Source organism: Hordeum vulgare, chromosome 1H (genome assembly GCF_904849725.1).
Source record: "Hordeum vulgare subsp. vulgare chromosome 1H, MorexV3_pseudomolecules_assembly, whole genome shotgun sequence".
Taxonomy (NCBI): Eukaryota; Viridiplantae; Streptophyta; class Magnoliopsida; order Poales; family Poaceae; genus Hordeum; species Hordeum vulgare.
Genome location: NC_058518.1, coordinates 135387264 through 135407985, shown reverse-complemented (window position 1 = coordinate 135407985; position 20722 = coordinate 135387264).

The following is a 20722-nucleotide window of genomic DNA, read 5'->3' as shown; positions in this document are numbered from 1 at the left end:
GATTGTGGTATTTAGTGTTATTTGTCTGTGAACCCTGGATTGTTTTAATAGGATGTCGCGAGAACACGGAGTTCCGCTGGCCATGATCAGAACCATGGAGATGGTAGGGATGGAGAAGATTCTCTTAATCCGCCTTTGTTGACAGAGGTTATGCTAGAAATTGAGAGGAATAAGCATGCCACCAACCGTCTGTTGGGGCACATAGAGCGGAATACAGCCTATGAGTGCAATGAGCTAGTATCCATCAGAGACTTCATCAAGTTGAATCCACCCACCTTCCATCATTCCATTGAGCCACTAGATGCAGATGATTGGCTCCGAAGTATCAATAACAAGCTGCGGTATGCAAACATGGTTGAAGGAGACAAGGTTACCTATGCCACGTATCACCTCGAAGGTTCTGCTAGTCTATGGTGGGAGAACTTTGAGGCTATGCGTCCTTCGGGCCAAGTTACTTCATGGCAGGAGTTCTGTAAAACTTTTCGTGAACATCATATTCCGCAGGCCCTGATAGATCGTAAGCAAGAAGAGTTTTGCAGTTTGACTCAAGACAAGTTGGATGTAAATGCTTATAGTCGTGAGTTTGGACGCCTTGCGCGTTATGCACCAGAAAAGGTATCCACGGATGCCAAGAAGCAAGTAGGTTCAGGAAAGGTCTTAACCCAAAGCTTCGTCATGATCTCAGTTTGCATGAGTTCATCAGTTTTGAGGTCCTTGTGAACAAAGCCATCCAAGCAGAAACAAGCAGAATGACCTAAGAGGAATCCTGCAAGCACAACCGTGATGTTGGATCATCTTCAACTTCTATATCCCAGAAGCGTAGGATATGGATCCCGAATGCTGTTATCACTCCGAGATATGTACTAAGGCCAACCTATGTGGCACCTCGTCTGCCGATGCCAAGTGTTCCCCAGGATAATCTCATTAATGAAGCGTTCAACCCAGACCCCTGTCCTATTTTTGGATCGTGCTTCAAGTGTAGCAAGCCAGGACACTATTCAAGGGATTGTCCTCTGCGTGGTTTTGTTCCACCTCCTTCAGGAATGGGTGTTGTTCGTTGCAATCCACCAACCAAGAAGTTCAAGGAAAGGTCAGTTGCACTAACTCGTGTATGTGTGCACCATGTATCTGCAGAAGAAGCTCAAGATGATGATGATGTCGTGCTTAAGACGCTCCTTGTTAATTCCCATCCATCTTCAATTCTTTTTGACTCTGGAGCATCTCATTCCTTCATCTCCGAATGTTATGCCTCCTTGCATAACATTGCTTTCGTAGATATGCCCACCCCATTAGTAATTCAGGCTCCAGGTTGCAAATGGCAAACTAATGCAGTAAGTCATGGGAACCAAATCCTTATTGATGGTCTAGTATTCCTTGCTTCCTTCATACCTCTCAGGACTTCAGACATAAATATCATTTTGGGGATGGACTGGTTGACAGCTCATCATGCCAAAATTGATTGTTTCTCTAGATCTGTTCAGCTCACCCATACCTCTAGCCAGTTAGTAAATGTCTCATCTGGGGTTACAAAACATCAGATATATGCCCTCAATGCTAATCCTCTCCCAAACCTTGAAAACATCCCAGTAGTCCGTGATTTTCTGTATGTCTTTCCAGAGGAACTGCTAGGTGTCCCACGTGACAGAGAAGTAGAGTTTCTCATAGAACTTGTCCCAGGAACTGCTCCAATTGCTAGAAGACCCTATAAGATGTCTCCTCAAGAATTAGCTGAGCTTAACCCAAATTGATGAATCCTTGAAGAAAGGTTTCATCCGTCCTAGCTCTTCCCGTTGGGCTTGCCCTGTCCTCTTCATCAAGAAGAAGGATGGTACGGAACGGGTGGTTGTAGATTACACACCGGTTAATCTGGTCACGATAAAGAACAAATATCCGCTCCCCAGGATCAACGATCTGTATGATCAGCTCGCTGGATCTGTAGTCTTTTCAAAGATGGATTTGAGATTAGGTTATCATCAAATCAAAATTAGGAACTGGGACATTCCTAAGACCGCCTTTGTCACTCGTTATGGCCAATACGAGTACACCGTCATGTTCTTCGGTCTAACCAATGCCCCAGCCACTTTCTCCCACTTAATGAATTCGATCTTCATGGAGTACTTGGATAAATTCGTCATGGTTTACCTCGATGATATTCTGATTTACTCGAAGAACGAAGAAGAACATGCTGAGCATCTTAGGCTGGTATTGATGAAACTTCGAGAGCACCACCTTTACGCCAAATTCTCCAAGTGTGAATTCTGGTTACCAGAAGTGACCTATCTAGGTCACGTAATCTCGGCAAAAGTTATTGCTGTCAATCCCGAGAGAGTTCATGCCGTTCTTGATTGGACTCCACCTGAATCAGTGAAGCAAGTTAGGAGTTTCCTTGGCTTAGCAAGCTATTGTCGTCGCTTCGTCGAGAATTTCTCCAAAATTGCCAAACCTCTAACTGAACTTCTCAAGAAATATAAGAAGTTCGAATGGACCCCACGGTGCCAGGAAAGTTTTCAGGAGTTGAAAAGATGACTTACTACTGCCCCGGTACTTGTGCCCCCAGATTTCTCAAAGGACTTTATTATCTTCTGTGATGCCTCGCGACAAGGACTTGGATGCATTCTTATGCAAGATCGTCATGTGATTGCATACGCATCTCGATAGTTGCGTCCACATGAGGAGAATTATCCAACACATGATCTGGAACTTGTCGCTGTAGTCTATGCACTGTTAACCTGGCGACATTACCTTCTGGGTAATCGTTGCGAAATATACACTGATCACCAGAGTCTCAAGTATATATTCACCCAACCGGATTTGAATCTCAGGCAAAGACGGTGGGTTGAGTTGATTACGGATTACGATTTAGGAATATCTTACACCCCAGGCAAAGCTAATGTCATGGCTGATGCACTAAGTCGTAAATCCTATTGTAACAACCTCATGTTGCTACAAAATCAACCACTTCTCCATGAGGAATTTCGTAAGCTTAATCTTCACCTTGTTCCTCAAGGATTCCTTTCTACCTTGGTGTCGAATCCGACTCTTGAGGATCAGATCATAGCAGCCCAGAAACATGATACGGGAATTTCCTGGATCAAGAGCAACATCGCCAAAGGAGTTGCTGGTCGTTTCTTGGTAAATGATAAAGGTGTTGTATTCTTTGATAATCGTTTGGTGGTTCCTAAGAAGCAACAACTTCGTGATTTGATTCTTCAGGAAGCTCATGAATCGCCTCTCACGATTCATCCCGGTAGCACTAAAATGTATCAGGACCTACGCCAGAGGTTCTGGTGGACCCAGATGAAGAGAGAAATCACTCAATTCATTGCGAACTGTGACGTTTGCCGTCGCGTTAAGGCAGAGCATCAAAGGCCTGCTGGCACCCTTCAACCCCTGGCTATTCCCGAGTGAAAGTGGGACAAGGTTAGTATGGATTTTATCACTGGTTTTCCAAAGACCAAGAAAGGGAATGATGCCATCTTTGTCATCATTGATCGCCTTTCGAAAGTTGCTCACTTCCTTCTAGTCCGAGAAAGTATAACTGCTAGCCAGCTAGCAGACCTATATATTTCTCGAATAGTTTCTCTTCATGGTGTTCCTCTAGAAATCAATTCAGATCGTGGAAGTCTTTTTACTTCTCGATTTTGGGAAAGTTTCCAAAAAGCTATGGGAACTCATCTTTCGTTTAGCACTGCTTATCACCCTCAGTCCAGTGGTCAAGTAGAAAGAGTCAACCAAATTCTTGAAGATATGCTCAGAGCCTGTGTTATCTCATTCGGAATGAATTGGGAGAAGTGTCTTCCATTCACCGAATTCACTTATAACAACAGTTTCCAGTCTAGTCTGGGCAAAGCTCCTTTCGAAGTTCTGTATGGACGAAGATGTCGAACACCATTAAACTGGTCAGAAACCGGTGAAAGACAATTCTTGGACCGGATATGGTCCAGGATGCAGAAGAGCAAGTTCACATTATTCGTGAGAATTTAAAAACTGCTCAATCTCGTCAAAAGAGTCAATATGACCGCCGTCATAAGGAAGTAAGTTATGAAGTTGACGAGAAGGCTTACCTTCGGGTTTCACCTCTCAAAGGTACCCATCGTTTTGGTATCAAAGGCAAATTGGTCCTCGTTACATTGGTCCTTTCCGTATTCTCGCTAAATGAGGAGAGGTTGCCTACCAGTTAGAGCTGCCTCCTCAGCTTTCCAAAGTTCATGATGTGTTCCACGTTTCTCAACTCACGCGTTGCTTCAAGGACCCTGTCCGTGAATTAGACCACGAAACGCTTGATCTCCAAGATGACCTATCATATCGAGAATATCCTGTTCGTATTCTTGACGAAACCGAGCGCAGCACCCGACATCGTAACATCAAGTTTCTCAAGGTTCAGTGGTCTCATCATTCCGAGAATGAAGCAACCTGGGAGCGCGAAGATCGCCTTCGGCTTGAATACCCCAAACTCTTCCCGACTACGTCTAAATCTCGGGACGAGATTCTTGTTTAGTGGGGGTGAGTTGTCACAGCCCTAGCTTTCATTTGTTTGCCAAGCATTCATGCATGCATTATAAAAACTTTGATGTTTAAGTAGGAAGTGATCAAAGACCCAAATGTTTTGATCATTTGACAAGAAGGCAATAAAATTTAATACCTTAAATGGAACCACAAAAATGTTGCAAAAACTTGGCAAAATTGTGACATAAGGTAAAATTGTCAAACCAAAATTCTAGGTCACAGGAACTTTTAAAAAAGGATTTTTGAGTTGACTAAATAGCTATTTGGAATGGAATTATTTTGGTTCGTTCTATTTTAAAGTTTCAAAAATATTGAAACTTTTATGTGGCATTGGACATTATTGTTTGTGTCACCTAATAACATTTTTGGGTTTTATATTTGCTCAAACTAATTAGTTTAAATCCTGCCCGAGCTCGTCGCATGCTCCACCCAGACCACCCGAGCGCCTCAAAACCCTCGGAATGGATGCGGCGCTCTGCCAGCATCCCGTAGCCGCAAACCTCTTGCCAAATAGTGTCCCGTAGCGCAATTCTGGCCATCTCCGGCGAGCCTCCGCCGCGGCTATGGTCGCCGGCGACCACCCTCCGGTGGGGGCCGACGTGGCCACCTTAACCCGCCGCTAATCAGGCCTTAGAGCCACTGCCAGAGGGACCCACGCCTGGTCAAACCTCAATTAGGGGCTGGTCAGCGCGGGGTTAGCCTCTGGGTCACTGACCAGTGGACCCCATTGGTCAAGTTGACCTGGACCCGGCTGGTTGACCTGCTGACGCAGGGATGACATCAGCCTGACGCAGTAATAGTTTCTGATTTAATTTAATTCCAGAAAATTGCTAAAACTTGTAAAAATCATAGAAATTAAAATATAACTCTGATGGAAATAATTTATATATGAAAAAGTATCAGAAAAATGCAAGGAATCCATTGGTGGCATTTATACACATGTTTGGACATCTTAACCTTGCTGAATATGACAAATTCACAATAGTCTTATAAATGATATAATTGGATTTTGAAAATGAATTATATAGATCAAATAAACTTCTTTCAACCTGTGATCACTTGCATTAGATGAAATCAGCATCATGATAACTTGCCATGCTCATGCATCATTGTGAAGCATTTGCCGTGATTAATTTCTTTCGTTTGATCTGTCAATAGACCTTGCGAGATGTAGTTATCACCGGCATCGAAGAATAGCTGAGTTCTTCCGATCAACAGGCAAGAAAAACCCCTTTGAACATTCCGACAAAATCCTATTCTCTCGCTCCTGCTCTCATTTCTATGCATTAGGACAAAATGATTCAATTGATAGTTGTATTACGATAGCTGCACCTATTCCTTTGCATGACCTGATTTTAATCACAGTAAATAGCTAAACCAATGCAACCTAGCATACCTGGTAGATGTTTGAGCCATATGTGCTTTACCCTATTACGCTTGCTATGCTTAGGTTGAGTTTGGTCCGAGCATCGGAATGATGTAACGGAATGATCATGTCCTATTGATGAGAGTTAAAGATGTGAAATTGTTCTGGTAAAGGTAGCGATGAGAAGCCATGTAGGAGTACATGGTGGGTTGTCTCATTACCGCCGCATTTAGGACCCGAGATCTTGTGTTGGTGTTCCAAGACTAGCTACTACCGCACATTGGGTTTCGGTAACTCGACCCCTCTCGGCCTATTAACTACTCTGTTCTCAGTCCAGAAGTCGCAGTAGTTCGAGACGTTCATAGGTTGTGGCATGGCCTGCTAAGTGGATGAACGGCCCAGTCGGGACCGGCTTGGGGCCCTGCTCACATCGTTTGAGGCCATGTTGGAAACCTCGGCCAGACTTCCATTATGGGTTCCAACTCAGATAGGCAACTGTCTTTGGCGTGAGTCTTAGTACGTTAACGTCCGTGGCCAACTCCCTCGCTGGGCTTCCACTTGAAGGTTGCCGAGGTGCTGGTTTTTATGTGCACTTGGCGATAAGTGGCGAAAGCATGTGTGACGAAGTACACCCCTGCAGGTTATCTATCTATTCGAATAGTCGCGTCCTCGGTTATGGACTGCTTGGATACTTACATGGTTCATAGATAACTTTAATGGCTACTCTAAAATGGTCCAGATAAGTGTGAGTGCTATGGATGGCTATCTCGTAGGATGACGAGAGAGGATTCATGGTGGTGTATTGATGTGGTGGTTATGTGGACTCGTGTGCCCTCTCTCGTAAGGAGACGAGAGGGATAATAAAACTTTGTTGTAGAATAGGTTAGCAAAAGGTCAAAGCTGGCTTCTTTGCAATAAACCCCACAATTCCGTTCATTGATACTTGATGCATATGTAGTTAGCCCTGATGTAAGACTTGCTGAGTACCTTCGTACTCACTTTTGCTTATTTACAATTTTGCAGAATAGACGCCGCTCTTTCTACGTTATCTCTTGACGTTAACATCGATGGTTTAGCTTGGGAACCCAGACAGTGATCTGGCTCCTATGGTAGGGTCGTTGTAGCTTTTAGGCTCTTCCTGCCGCTTTTAGTAGATGTTTGTACGCAGACATATAACTTCCGCTTGATGCTTGTATGCTCTGAATGTTGGGTCATGTCACCCCTTCTGTTTGTAACATTAAACTATGTTGGCTCTTCAGAGTCTATTAAATAAATGATGTGTTGTAGAGTTATGTTGTGATGCCATGTTGTATCTACACATATTGTGCATATTGTGTGTATGCTTGCAATGCATTGATATGTGTGGGATTCGACACCTAGTTGTGTGCCTTGAGTAGTACTCCATACCGGGAAATGCCTCTTTGTGTTTCCACCGAGCCCTGGTAGCTTGCTACTGCTCCGGACACATTGATTGACCGGCATGTATCTTTCTTGGTTGCTGTGTCTGTCCCCATGGGGAAATGTCACGCGGTGTAATGGAGTCCCTGTAGCTTGCTACGACTCGTTTACACTTGCTGATGACCGACACCTGCCTTGCTGGGTTAAGTATGCCTGTCCCTGTACCGATATGCCACTTAGGTTCATAACTAGCCATGTCGACCCAGGTTCTTTGACATATGATTGCTGGCAACACAGTCGTATACGTGAGCCAAAAGACGCAAACGGTCCCGGCAAAGGTAAGGTGGAAACCGGGGTGATTACCGTGCGTGAGGCCACAAAGTGACATGACGTGTACATGCTGGAGTTGTATGGCTCAGGATCGGGGTCCCTACAGAGAGAGAGATCAACTAGGGAGAGGGAGCAGACAGAGAGGGCGTGACCTTGCCATAGGAGCAGGGAACAACAGGGCGACGGGAGGTCTGGTGGAGCAGCAAGGGGTCGTCGACGGCAGGGCCGGCAGAGAGGGCCCTAGCAGAGCTATGCGGACGGCTCCGGTGCGGGCTTGCGGGAGCTGCAGCTAGCGGCTGCTGGTAGCACGGCGTGAGGGGAGGGCTTTGCACTGGCGTGGTTCTGTTTGTGGGTAGCGGCGACGACTCACATGCAGCGACCGGAGGTGGCAGGGGTGAGGCGCGCTCGGGGCTGGAGGGAGGAGGCGCGAGGCGTGTTGTGCGTGTGTGGCGGCGGCGCTATTGGGAGGAGGGAGATGGTATCGAGGGAAGAGAGGAGTGGGGATAGGGTTCATGTGGTTTCGGTTGGGCCTTGTGCGATAGGGAATAGGTCTAGGTTAAGGTAAGGTTGACCAAGAATCGTATATAAATGGCAGCTATTTGCTAAATGGGGTCTAATTAGAGCCCTCCGATTTAGATCGGACGTCAATATAATTAGGTTAGGGAGACTGCTACGGCGACAGAAAGTCCTTCGCCGGCAACGGCGCCAGAAATTCTTCTGCTATGGCAACAAAAGTCCTTCCCCAGAAGTGGTGCCAGAGATCCTTCTGTCGTCTCTTGAGCTTGCATTGGTTTTTCCCTTGAAGAGGAAAGGGTGATGCAGCACATGAGCAGTAAGTATTTCCCTCAGTTTGAGAACCAAGGTATCAATCCAGTAGGAGAATCTCGTCAAGTCCAGAGTACCTGCGCAAACACAAAAGACCTTGCACCCAACGCTTTAAAGGGGTTGTCAATCCCTTCAAGATTGATTGGAAAGTGAGATCTGAAGGCGGTAAGTGCAACGAAGAAAAAGTGTAAGGCTGAAAATATGGTGTGGAGTAGACCCCGGGGCCATAGTGTTCACTAGAGGCTTCTCTCAAAATAGCAAGTATTATGGTGGGTGAACAACTTACTGTCGAGCAATTGATAGAACCGCGCAAAGTCATGACGATATCTAAGGCAACGATCATACATATAGGCATCACGTCCGAGACAAGCAGACCGATACTTTCTCTATCTACTACTGTTACTCCACACATCGACCGCTATCCAGCATGCATCTAGTGTATTGAGTTCATGACGAACGGAATAACGCCTTAAGCAAGATGACATGATGTAGAGGGATAATCTCAAACCAATGATGACAACCCCATCTTTTTACCCTTGATGGCAACAACATGATGCATGCCTTGCTACCCCTTCTGTCACTAGGTGAGGTCACCGCACGGTATGAATCCAAAACCAAGCACTTCTCCCATTGCAAGAATCATAGATCTAGTTGGCCAAACAAAACCCACAACTCGAAGAGAATTACAAGGATATGGAATCATGGATAAGAGAGATCAGAAGAAACTCAAATAAGATTCATAGATAATCTGATCATAAATCCACAATTCATCGGATCTCGACAAACACACCGCAAAAGAAGATTACATTGGATAGATCTCCACGAAGATCATGGAGAACTTTGTATTGAAGATCCAAGAGAGAGAAGAAGCCATCTAGTTACTAGCTATGGACCCGTAGGTCTATGGTGAACTACTCACACATCATCGGAGAGGTCATGGTGTTGATGAAGAAGCCCTCCGTATTCGAATCCCCTCCGGTAGGGCACCAGAACGTGCCCCAGATGGGATCTTGCGGAGACAGAACCTTGCGGCGGCGGAAAAGTACTTTCGATGATCTCCTGATTTTTTATGGAATTTTAGAGAATATATAGGCGCAAAACCTAGGGTAACGGAGGCTCAGGGAGCCCACAATCCAGGGGGCGCGAGCCCCCCTGGCCGCGCCATGAGGGCTTGTGGGGTCCGTGGTGGCCCCCTGCCCTGATTCTCCGGCTTCCCGATCTTTTTCTCTTTCAGAAAAAATCTTTTTGGCAGTTTCATTCCGTTTGGACTCCGTTGAAAATCCTCCTCTGAAAGGGGTCAAAAACATGGAAAAAACAGGAACTAGCACTTGGCACTGAGTTAATAAGTTAGTCTCGAAAAATATATAAAATGCATGCAAAACATCCAAAGTTTGACAAGATAATAGCATGAAACCATCAAAAATTATAGATACGTTGGAGACGTATCAAGCATCCCCAAGCTTAACTCCTGCTCGTCCTCGAGGAGGGAAGTGATAAAGGCTGAATTTTTGATGTGGAATGCTACCTAGCATAATTGTCCTTTGCAACTTCTTTCGTGTGACATGAATGTTCAGATCCGTAAGATTCAAAACCATAGTTTGCTATTGACATGAAAACAATAATACTTCAACCAAACTAGCACAGTAATCATGAACTTTCAAAATAACAAGGCCAAGGAAAGTTATCCCTACAAAATAATATAGTCTGGCTATACTCCATCATCCTCACACAACTAATGTAAATCATGCACAACCCCGGTATTGGCCAAGTAATTGTTTTCGCACTCTTACTTTCTCAAACCTTTAATAACTGTCACGCAATACATGAGCGTGAGCCATGGATATAGCACTATAGGTGTAATACAGTGTGGTGGTGGTTGTGAGACAAAAAGGAGGAGATGGTCACATTGACTCGGCGTATCAAAGGGCTATGGAGATGCCCATTAATATATATCAATGTGAATGAGTAGGGATTGCCATACAAGGGATGCACTAGAGCTATAAGTATGTGAAAGCTCAAAAGGAAAACTAGTGGGTGTGCATCCAACTTGCTTGCTCATGAAGACCTAGGGAAATTTGAGGAAGCCCATCATTGGAATATACAAGCCAAGTTATATAATGAAGATTCCCACTAGCATATGTTAGTGACAAAGAAAGAAGCTCTCAATCATGAAGAACATGGTGCTATTATGAAGCACAAGTGTGGAAAAGGATAGTAGCATTGTCCCTTCTCTCTTTTTCTCTTTTTTTATTTGGGCTCTTGGGCCTCTTTTTTTAATTTTATCCCTTTTTTTATTTGGACTCTTTGGCCTATTTTTTTTATTTCCTCACATGGGACAATGCTCTAATAATGATGATCATCACACTTTTATTTACTCACAGCTCAAAGCTTAGAATGATGATGACTCTATAGGAAATGCCTCCGGCAGTGTACCGGCATGTGCAACGATCTAGCTTGGCATATGACGTTGAAACATCTTGCTAGCTATCTTACGATCATGCAATGGCAATATGAGAGTGATGGCACAAGTCATGAGACAGAACGGTGGGATTTGCATGGCAATATATCTCAGAATGGCTATAAAAATGGCATAGTAGCTAGGTATGGTGGCTGTTTTGAGGAAGGCATATGGTGGGTTTGTGCACCGACGAGAATTGCGCGGCACTAGAGAGGCTAGCAAAGGTGGAAGGTGAAAGTGCATCTATACCATGGACTCACATTAGTCATGAAGAACTCACATATTTGTTGCGAAAGTTTTTATTATTAATCAAAACAAAGTGCTAAACGCATACTCCTAGGGGAAAGGTTGGTAGGTGTTAACCATCGCGTGATCCAGACCTCAACACAAAGGATGAAAATCAATAGATCAATTATGCTCCGACTTCCTAACATAGCTGTTCACCATACGTGCATGCTACGGGAATCACTAACTTCAACACAAGTATTTCTAGATTCAGAACACCCTACTAACATAGCTCTTAATATTACCAAATCCACGTCTCAAAACTAATTGAGAGGAATCAAGACTTCTCTTTGTACTCAATGCACATGAAGATGGAGGTTTTTTGTATCCTCTATGGGTACCTATCACCTTTGAGACTACTTTCATAGCATAAGCCAACTACCAAGTCACGCACCGCCGTGCTCTAAAAGATATAAGTGAAGCACATAGAGCAAAATTATCTAGCTCAAAACATATAAGTGAAGCACTATGAGCATTCTAGCAAAATCACGATGAGTGCATGCCTCTCTCTCTCAAAAAGGTGTGCAGCAGGGATGATTGTGACACAGCAAAAATAAAAGACTCCTATGATACAAGACGCTCCAAGCAAAACACATATCATGTGGTGAATAAAAATATAGCTCCAAGTAATGTTACCGATGGATTGAAGACGAAAGAGGGGATGCCTTCCCGGGGCATCCCCAAGCTTAGGCTTTTTGGTGTCCTTGAATATGGCCTGGGATGCCTTGGGCATCCCCAAGCTTGAGCGCTTTCCACTCCTTATCTCTTTGTCCATGAGAACATCACCCAAAACTTGAAAACTTCACAACACAAAACTTAAACAGAAACTCGTGATAACATTATCACAATAAAACAAACTACCACCTCTTTTGGTACTGTAGAAACCTTGAATTCTATCTATATTGGTATTGGGCTACTGTATTCTCACTTTTCCATGGCTAGTACCCCCCGATACTAACCATAGTTTCATCAAAACAAGCAACCAACTCAACGAAAACAGAATCTGTCAAAAACAGACCAGTCTGTAGCAATCTGTATACTTCGTATACTTCTGGTACCTCAAAAATTCTGAAAAATTCCGACTGCGTGGGACAAAGGCATATCAACCAGCAGAAAAAAGAATCAACTCAAAAGCTCTTTCTGAATAAAAATGAAAAATCATCTCGTGAGAAAAAAGATTCTATGTTTTTCCAGGAGGATCAAACAACCATTACCAAGACTAGTCATAAAGGTTTTGCTTGGCTCAAACACAAAAAGAAGCACAAAAAACACAATCATAACAGAATTATGATGGTGTGGGCGCAACAAAACAGAAATAAAAAAGATAAATTCATTGGGTTGCCTCCCAACAAGTGCTATTGTTTAACGCCCTTAGCTAGGCATTGATAATTCAATGATGCTCACACAAAAGACAAGAATTCAAGCATAACGAGAGCATCATAAAGCATGTGAAAATCACATCTAAGTCTAACATACTTCCTATGCATAGGAATTTTATAGGAAAACAGATTGTCAAGACAACCAATAGTTACCAAATGCAAGGAAAAAGAAAGAGACAATAGCAATCTCGACATAACGAGAGGTAATTTGGTAACATGAAAGTTTCTACCACAGTATTTTCCTCTCTCATAGAAATTACATGTGGGATCATATTCAAATTCAACAATATAGCTATCACAAAGGATATTCTTTTCATGATCCACATGCATGCAAAGTTGACGCTCTTCAAAAATAGTGGGATTATCATCAACTAAAGTCATGACTTCTTTAAATCCACTTTCAATGATATTGCAAATATCATATTCATCATGAGGCTTAAACAAATTTTCAAGATCATAAGAAAGATCATCACCCCAATCATGATTATTGCAATAAGTAGTGGTCAAAGCAAAACTAGCATCCCCAAGCTTAGGGTTTTGCATATTTTTAGCATGATTGTCACTAATAGGATTTATAGTGAAACCATTGCAATCATGCTTTTCATCCAAGGAGCCCTCGTGAATCACTTTATAAATTTCTTCCTCACAATTTTCAGATTCACGCATCTCAAGCAAAACTACATAAAGAAAGTCAAGTGCACTCAACTCACTAGCAATTGGATCAACATAATTGGATCTCTTAAAGAGATTAGCAAGTGGATGAGGATCCATATCACTAGATTTTCAGCCAGCGAAGATGCAAGCATATTGAAGGCACATAGCACACAAGCAACGTAAAGGAAAACGATAGAAATGGGCGAACAAAAAGGTAAACAAAAAAAGGAAAACGAAAAAGGCAAATTGTGAAGTGGGGGAGATGAAAACGGGAGGCAACTGGCAAACAAAGTAAATGCAAGAGATGAGTTTGCGACACATACTTGGATGAGTTCTTGACTTGATCCTCCCTCGCAGCGGCGCCAGAAATTCTTCTGCTACGGCGACAGAAAGTCCTTCCCCGGCAATGGCGCCAGAAATTCTTCTACTACGGCAAAAAAGTCCTTCCCCGGCAGTGGTGCCAGAGATCCTTCTGTCGTCTCTTGAGCTTGTGTTGGTTTTTCCCTTGAAGTGGAAAGGGTGATGCAGCACAGGAGCAGTAAGTATTTCCCTCAATTTGAGAACCAAGGTATCAATCCAGTAGGAGAATCTCGTCAAGTCCAGAGTACCTGCGCAAACACAAAAGACCTTGCACCCAACGCTTTAAAGGGGTTGTCAATCCCTTGAAGATTGATTGCAAAGTGAGATATGAAGGCGGAAGGTGCAATGAAGAAAAAGTGTAAGGCTGAAAATATGGTGTGGAGTAGACCCGGGGGCCATAGTGTTCACTAGAGGCTTCTCTGAAAATAGCAAGTATTACGGTGGGTGAACAAATTACTGTCGAGCAATTGATAGAACCGTGCAAAGTCATGACGATATATAAGGCAATGATCATACATATAGGCATCACGTCCGAGACAAGTAGACCGATACTTTCTGCATGTACTACTATTACTCCACACATCGACCGCTATCCAGCATGCATCTAGTGTATTGAGTTCATGACGAACAGAGTAATGTCTTAAGCAAGATGACATGATGTAGAGGGATAATCTCAAACCAATGATGAAAACCCCATCTTTTTACCCTTGATGGCAACAACACGATGCGTGCCTTGCTACCCCTTCTGTCACTGGGTGAGGTCACTGCACGGTATGAACCCAAAACCAAGCACTTCTCCCATTGCAAGAATCATAGATCTAGTTGGCCAAACAAAACCCACAACTCGAAGAGAATTACAAGGATGTGAAATCATGCATAAAAGAGATCAGAAGAAACTCAAATATGATTCATAGATAATCTGATCATAAATCAACAATTCATCGGATTTCGACAAACACACCGCAAAAGAAGATTACATCGGATAGATCTCTATGAAGATCATGGAGAACTTTGTATTGAAGATCCAAGAGAGAGAAGAAGTCGTCTAGTTACCAGCTATGGACCCGTAGGTCTATGGTGAACTACTCACGCATCCTTAGAGAGGTCATGGTGTTGATGAAGAAGCCCTCCGTATCCGAATCCCCCTCCGGTAGGGCACCAGAACGTGCCCCAGATGGGATCTTGTGGAGACAGAAGCTTGCGGCGGCAGAAAAGTACTTTTGATGATCTCCTGATTTTTTTATGGAATTTTATAGAATATATAGGCGCAAAACCTAGGGCAACGAAGGCTCAGGGAGCCCACAAGACAGGGCGCGCGAGCCCCTGGCCGCGCCATGAGGCCTTGTGGGGTCCTTGGTGGCCCCCTTCCCTGATTCTCCGGCTTCCCGATCTTTTTCCGTTCCGGAAAAAATCTTTTTGGCAGTTTCATTCCGTTTGGACTCCTTTCAAACTCCTCCTCTGAAAGGGTTCAAAAACATGGAAAAAACAGGAACTGGCACTTGGCACTGAGTCAATAAGTTAGTCCCAAAAAATATATAAAAGGCATGCAAAACATCCAAAGTTTGACAAGATAATAGCATGAAACCATCAAAAATTATAGATAGGTTGGAGACGTATCAGAGACCAATGGACAAACCGAAGATGGTTTGCGGCAAAACGGGGTTCGATCTAACGGTCACGACCGCCGGTTTTGGGCCCGGGGGAAGTTTCCGGACTAGGTTGCGAGCAGGGCGGTCCAGGGGCTAGGCGGGGATGAGAGGGAAAACGGGCAACCTCACGACAGAGTTTAAAATACCGAAACGTCTCACGTTTGACCGGCTATAGTGCCACTATAGGTTTAACGGTTCAGGTATCAATTGATGTCGCAACCCTAGTTTCACTTTACTTGCCAAGCATTCATGCATGCATATTTAAATTCTTTTAAATTTGAAATGGGGAAGTGATCTAGCGTGAGGAACCAATTTTTTTTGAAATATGCAATGTAAAAATTGCTTCAAATAGTTCTAGGAAAATGTCCCTGGTTTTCCGATAAATTATTGGCATGATATAAAAATGTCGACCAATATTTTTGGATCACGGAAACATTTTATTTTGGACTTTTGATTTAATCAAACGGTTATTTGCAATGGAATTATATTTGTTATATATAAAATATAGTTTCATAAACTCTGAAAATAAATATGTGGCATTAGATATTTACATTATGCCACGTGAAAATATTATCATGATTTTGTAAAAATGAATTTATTTTCAAATCAAAACAAATGCTAGAAAGAAAGAAATAAAAGAAACAAAATAAATAAAAGGGAGCAGAATCTTACCTGGGCCTTCTTGTAGCAGAAGCCAGCCCAGCCCAAAGGGGCAGGCTCGTCTTCTACCTCTGTCGGTAGGCAGAGGCGAAGCCGAGCACGCCCAGCGCCGCGCCAGCTCCTGCTTCGGCGTGGCGGCCTCCCCCGCGTCGCTATCTTCTCGCCTGGAGATGCCCCAGATCCTCCTCTATACGCTCCCCCTCTCTTTTCTCCCCTGCTTCCTTCTTTCCCTGCCGCCATTGACAATCTCCGCTCAAGCTCGCCGTCGTGCCCTCCGACCACCCTAAGCCCTCCACAGCTTCCCGGGAGCTCCGCCGCATCGCCCTCAACCTCCCTGCCAAAGGAATCGAGCCGCAGGTCCCCACAGCGCCACCGCCACCGCCGTCTTCAACCTCCGGTCGCCGGAGCTCTCATCGTCGATTCGCTCTGCCCCGAACCTCCCCGAGCTCGCCGTTGGCCGCATCCTCCTCGTGGTGAGCCACCGGTTCTATTCCCCCTCTCCCCATGGCCTGTCCCACGCCGTAGCCGTCGCCCCCTTGCTGACCGAGTTCCGGCTGATACGTCCATTTTGCATGATGTTTTCATGTTGATATTTATCGCTTTTTGGGCTGTTATTTCACTTCACGGTACAATACTTATGCCTTTTCTCTCTTATTTTGCAAGGTTTACATGAAGAGGGAGAATGCCGACAGTTGGAATTCTGGCCTAAAAATGGAGCAAGTTTGAGATACCTATTGTGCGCAACTCCAAATGCCATAAAAATCAACGAGGATTTTTTTAGGGATTTATAAAAAATACTGGGCCGAAGAAGTGCCAGAGGGGCACCAGCAGGTGGCCACAACCCTGCTAGGTGCGGCCACGCCCCTGGCCGCGCCTAAGGGGCTTGTGGGAACCCAGCTGGCCCTCTGGCTCCCCCCTTTTGCAACAAGAAGGGTTTTGTCCGGAAAAAAAATCAGAAGGAGGCTTTTCGGAGTATTCGCCGCCGCCACGAGGCGGAACTTGAGCAGAACTAATCTAGAGCTCCGACAGGACGATCCTGCCGGGGAAACTTCCCTCCCAGAGGGGAAATCGTCGCCATCGTTATCACCAAGACTCCTCTCATCGGAGGGGACTCGTCACCATCAACATCTTCATCAGCACCATCCCATCTCCAAACCCTAGTTCATCACTTGTAACCAATCTCCGTCTCGCGACTCCGATTGGTACTTGTAAGGTTGCTAGTAGTGTTAATTACTCATTGTAGTTGATGCTAGTTGGATTACTTGGTGGAAGAGTTTATGTTCAGATCTTCGATGCTAATCATTACCTTTCTGGTCATGAATATAATTATGCTTTGTGAGTAGTTACTTTTGTTCTTGAGGACATGGGATAAGTCATGCTATAAGTAGTCATGTGAATTTGGTATTCGTTCGATAATTTAATGTGTTGTATGTTGTTTTTCCTCTAGTGTTTTTATGTGAACCTCGACTACATAACACTTCACCATTATTTGGGACTAGAGGAAGGCATTGGGAAGTAGTAAGTAGATGATGGGTTGATAGAGTGACAGAAGCTTAAACCCTAGTTTATGCGTTACTTCATAAGGGGCTGATTTGGATCCACTAGTTTAATGCTATGGTTAGACTTTGTCTTAATTCTTCTTTTGTAGTTGCGGATGCTTGCGATAGGGGTTAATCATAAGTGGGATGCTTGTCCAAGTAAGGGAAGTACCCAAGTGCTGGTCCACCCACATATCAAACTATCAAAGCAACGAACGCGAATCATATGAACATGATGAAAACTGGCATGACAGAAATTCCCGTGTGTCCTCGGGAGCGTTTTTCCTCCTATAAGACTTTGTCCAGGCTTGTCCCTTGCTACAAAAGGGATTGGGCCACTTTTCTGCACCGTTTCTACTTTTTTTACTTGTTGCTTCCTACAAATCATCTCACCACACAATCACTTGTTACCGATAATTTCAGTGCTTGCACATATTACCTTGCTGAAAACCACTTGTCAGATCCTTCTGATCCTCGTTGGGTTCGACACTCTTACTTATCGAAAGGACTAGGATTGATCCCCCTATACTTGTGGGTCATCAAGACTCTTTTCTGGCGTCGTTGCCGGGGGGTGAAGCGCCTTTGGTAAGTGGAAATTGGTAAGGAAACATTCATATAGGGTGCTGAAATTTATTGTCACTTGTCACTATGGAAACTAATCCTTTGAGGGGCTTGTTCGGGGTATCTTCACGTCGAACGGAAGCACAAAGAGTTGCTCCTCAAACTTATTCACCTACTAAAAATATTTGCTTTGAATTTCCTTCGGGTATGCTTGAGAAACTGCTGGCTAATCCTTTTACACGAGATGGAACATCACATCCAGACTTGCATCTAATCTATGTAGATGAAGTTTGTGGTTTATGTAAGCTTGTAGGTTTGCCCGAGGATGACGTCAATAAGAATGTCTTTCCTTTATCTTTGAATGATAAGGCATTGACATGGTATAGGCTATGTGATGATACTGGATCATAGGACTACAATCGGTTGAAATTGGAATTTTATCAAAAGTTTTATCCTATGCATTTAGTACATCTTGATCGGAACTATATTTATAATTTTTGGCCTCGTGACAGAGAAAGCATCACTCAAGCTTGGGGGAGGCTTAAATCAATGTTATATTCATGCCCCAATCATGAGCTCTTGAGAGAAATTATCATTCAGAACTTCTATGCTCGGCTTTCTCATGATGATCGCACCATGCTTGACACTTCTTGTACCAGTTATTTTTATGAAGAGAGATACTGACTTCATATGGAATTTATTGGAAATAATTAAACACAACTCTAAAGATTGGGAGCTTGAAGAAGGTAAGGAGTCAGGTATGAATTTCAAGTTTGATTGCGTTAAATCCTTTGTTGAAACAAATACTTTTTGTGACTTTAGTGCTAAGTATGGACTTGACTCTGAGATAGTAGCTTCACTGTGTGAATCATTTGCTGCTCATATTGATCTCCCCAAAGAGAAGTGGTTTAAATATCATCCTCCTTTAGAAGTCAATGTAGTTAAACCCAATCCCGTTGAAGAGAAAGGCATTGCCTATAATGAACCTACTGTTCCCAGTGCTTACATTGAGAAACCACCTTTCCCTGTTAGGATAAAGGATCATTCCAAAGCTTCAACTGTGATACTTAGAGGCTACATTAGACCACCTACACCCCCTGAGAAAATTAGAGTTGAACCTAGCATTGCTATTATCAAAGATCTTCTATCCGACGATGTTGAGGGACATAATATTCACTTCTGTGAAGATCCTGCTAGAATTGCTAAACCTCATGCTAGAGACAAACATAGGCCTGTTGTTGGCACGCCTGTTGTTTCTCTTAAGATAGGAGACCATTGTTATCATGGTTTATGTGACGTGGGTGCTAGTGTCAGTGCAATACCTCAATCATTATATGATGAAATCAAAGACGAGATTGCACCTATTGAGATAGAACCTATTGATGTCACTATTCAGCTTGCCAATAGAGATACTATCTACTGTGTGGGAATTGTTAGGGATGTTGAAGTCTTGTGTGGTAAAACGAAGTATCCTGCTAATTTTCTCGTTCTTGCTACCGCTCAAGATAGCTTTTGTCCCATCATATTTGGCAGACCCTTCCTCAATACTGTCAATGCTCATATTGACTGTGAGAAGCAAATTGTCACTGTTGGCTTTCAAGGTGTGTCACACGAGTTCAATTTATCCAAGTTTGGTAGACAACCTCATGAAAAAGAGTTTCCTAGTAAGGATGAAACTATTGCCTTAGCTTCTATTACCGTGCGTCCTATTGATCCCTTAGAGCAATACTTGCTTGAGCATGAAAATGATATGCATATGGATGAAAGGGATGAGATAGATAGAGTTGTCTTAGAACAATATCCTATCCTTAAGAATAACTTGCCTGTTGAACTGCTTGGGGATCCACCCCCACCAAAGGGTGATCCTCTGTTCGAGCTTAAACAATTGCCTGATACTCTCAAGTATGCTTATCTTGATGAAGAAGAGATATATCCTGTTATTATTAGTGCTAGCCTTTCAGAGCATGAAGAAATGAAGTTACTAAAAACTCCAAGGAAGCATCGTGGTGCTATTGGATATACTCTTGATGATCTTAAGGGCATTATTCCCACTCTATGCGAGCACAAGATTAAATCTGATCGTGATTCCAAACCAGCTGCTAATCATCAAAGGAGATTAAATCCTAAGAAGAAAGAGGTAGTAAGAAAAGAAATACTAAAGCTCCTAGAGGCGGGTATCTATCCTGTTTCTCATAGTGATTGGGTGAGTCCGTGCATTGCGTTCCTAAGAAGGGAGGCATTACCGTTGTCCCTAATGATAAGGATGAATTGAACCCACAGAGGATTATTACTGGCTATAGGATGGTGATCAATTTTAGGAAATTGAATAAAGCCACTAGGAAAGATCATTACCCTTTGCCTTTTCTCGACCAAATGCAAGAAAGACTGTCCAAACACACACACTTCTGCTTTCTAGACGGTTATTCTGGTATCTCCCAAATACCTGTTGCACAAGCTGATCAGGAGAAAACCACTTTCACCTGCCCTTTCGTTACCTTTGCTTATAGACGTATGCCTTTTGGCTTATGTAATGCACCTACCACCTTTCAAAGATGTATGATGGCTATATTCTGTGACTTTTGTGAAAAGATTGTCAAGGTTTTCATGGATGACTTCTCCGTTTACGGGTCTTCTTTTGATGATTGCCTCAGCAAGCTTGATCGAGTCTTGTAGAGATGTAAAGACACCAATGTTGTCTTGAACTGGGAGAAGTGCCACTTTATGGTTAGTGAAAGCATAGTCTTAGGACATAA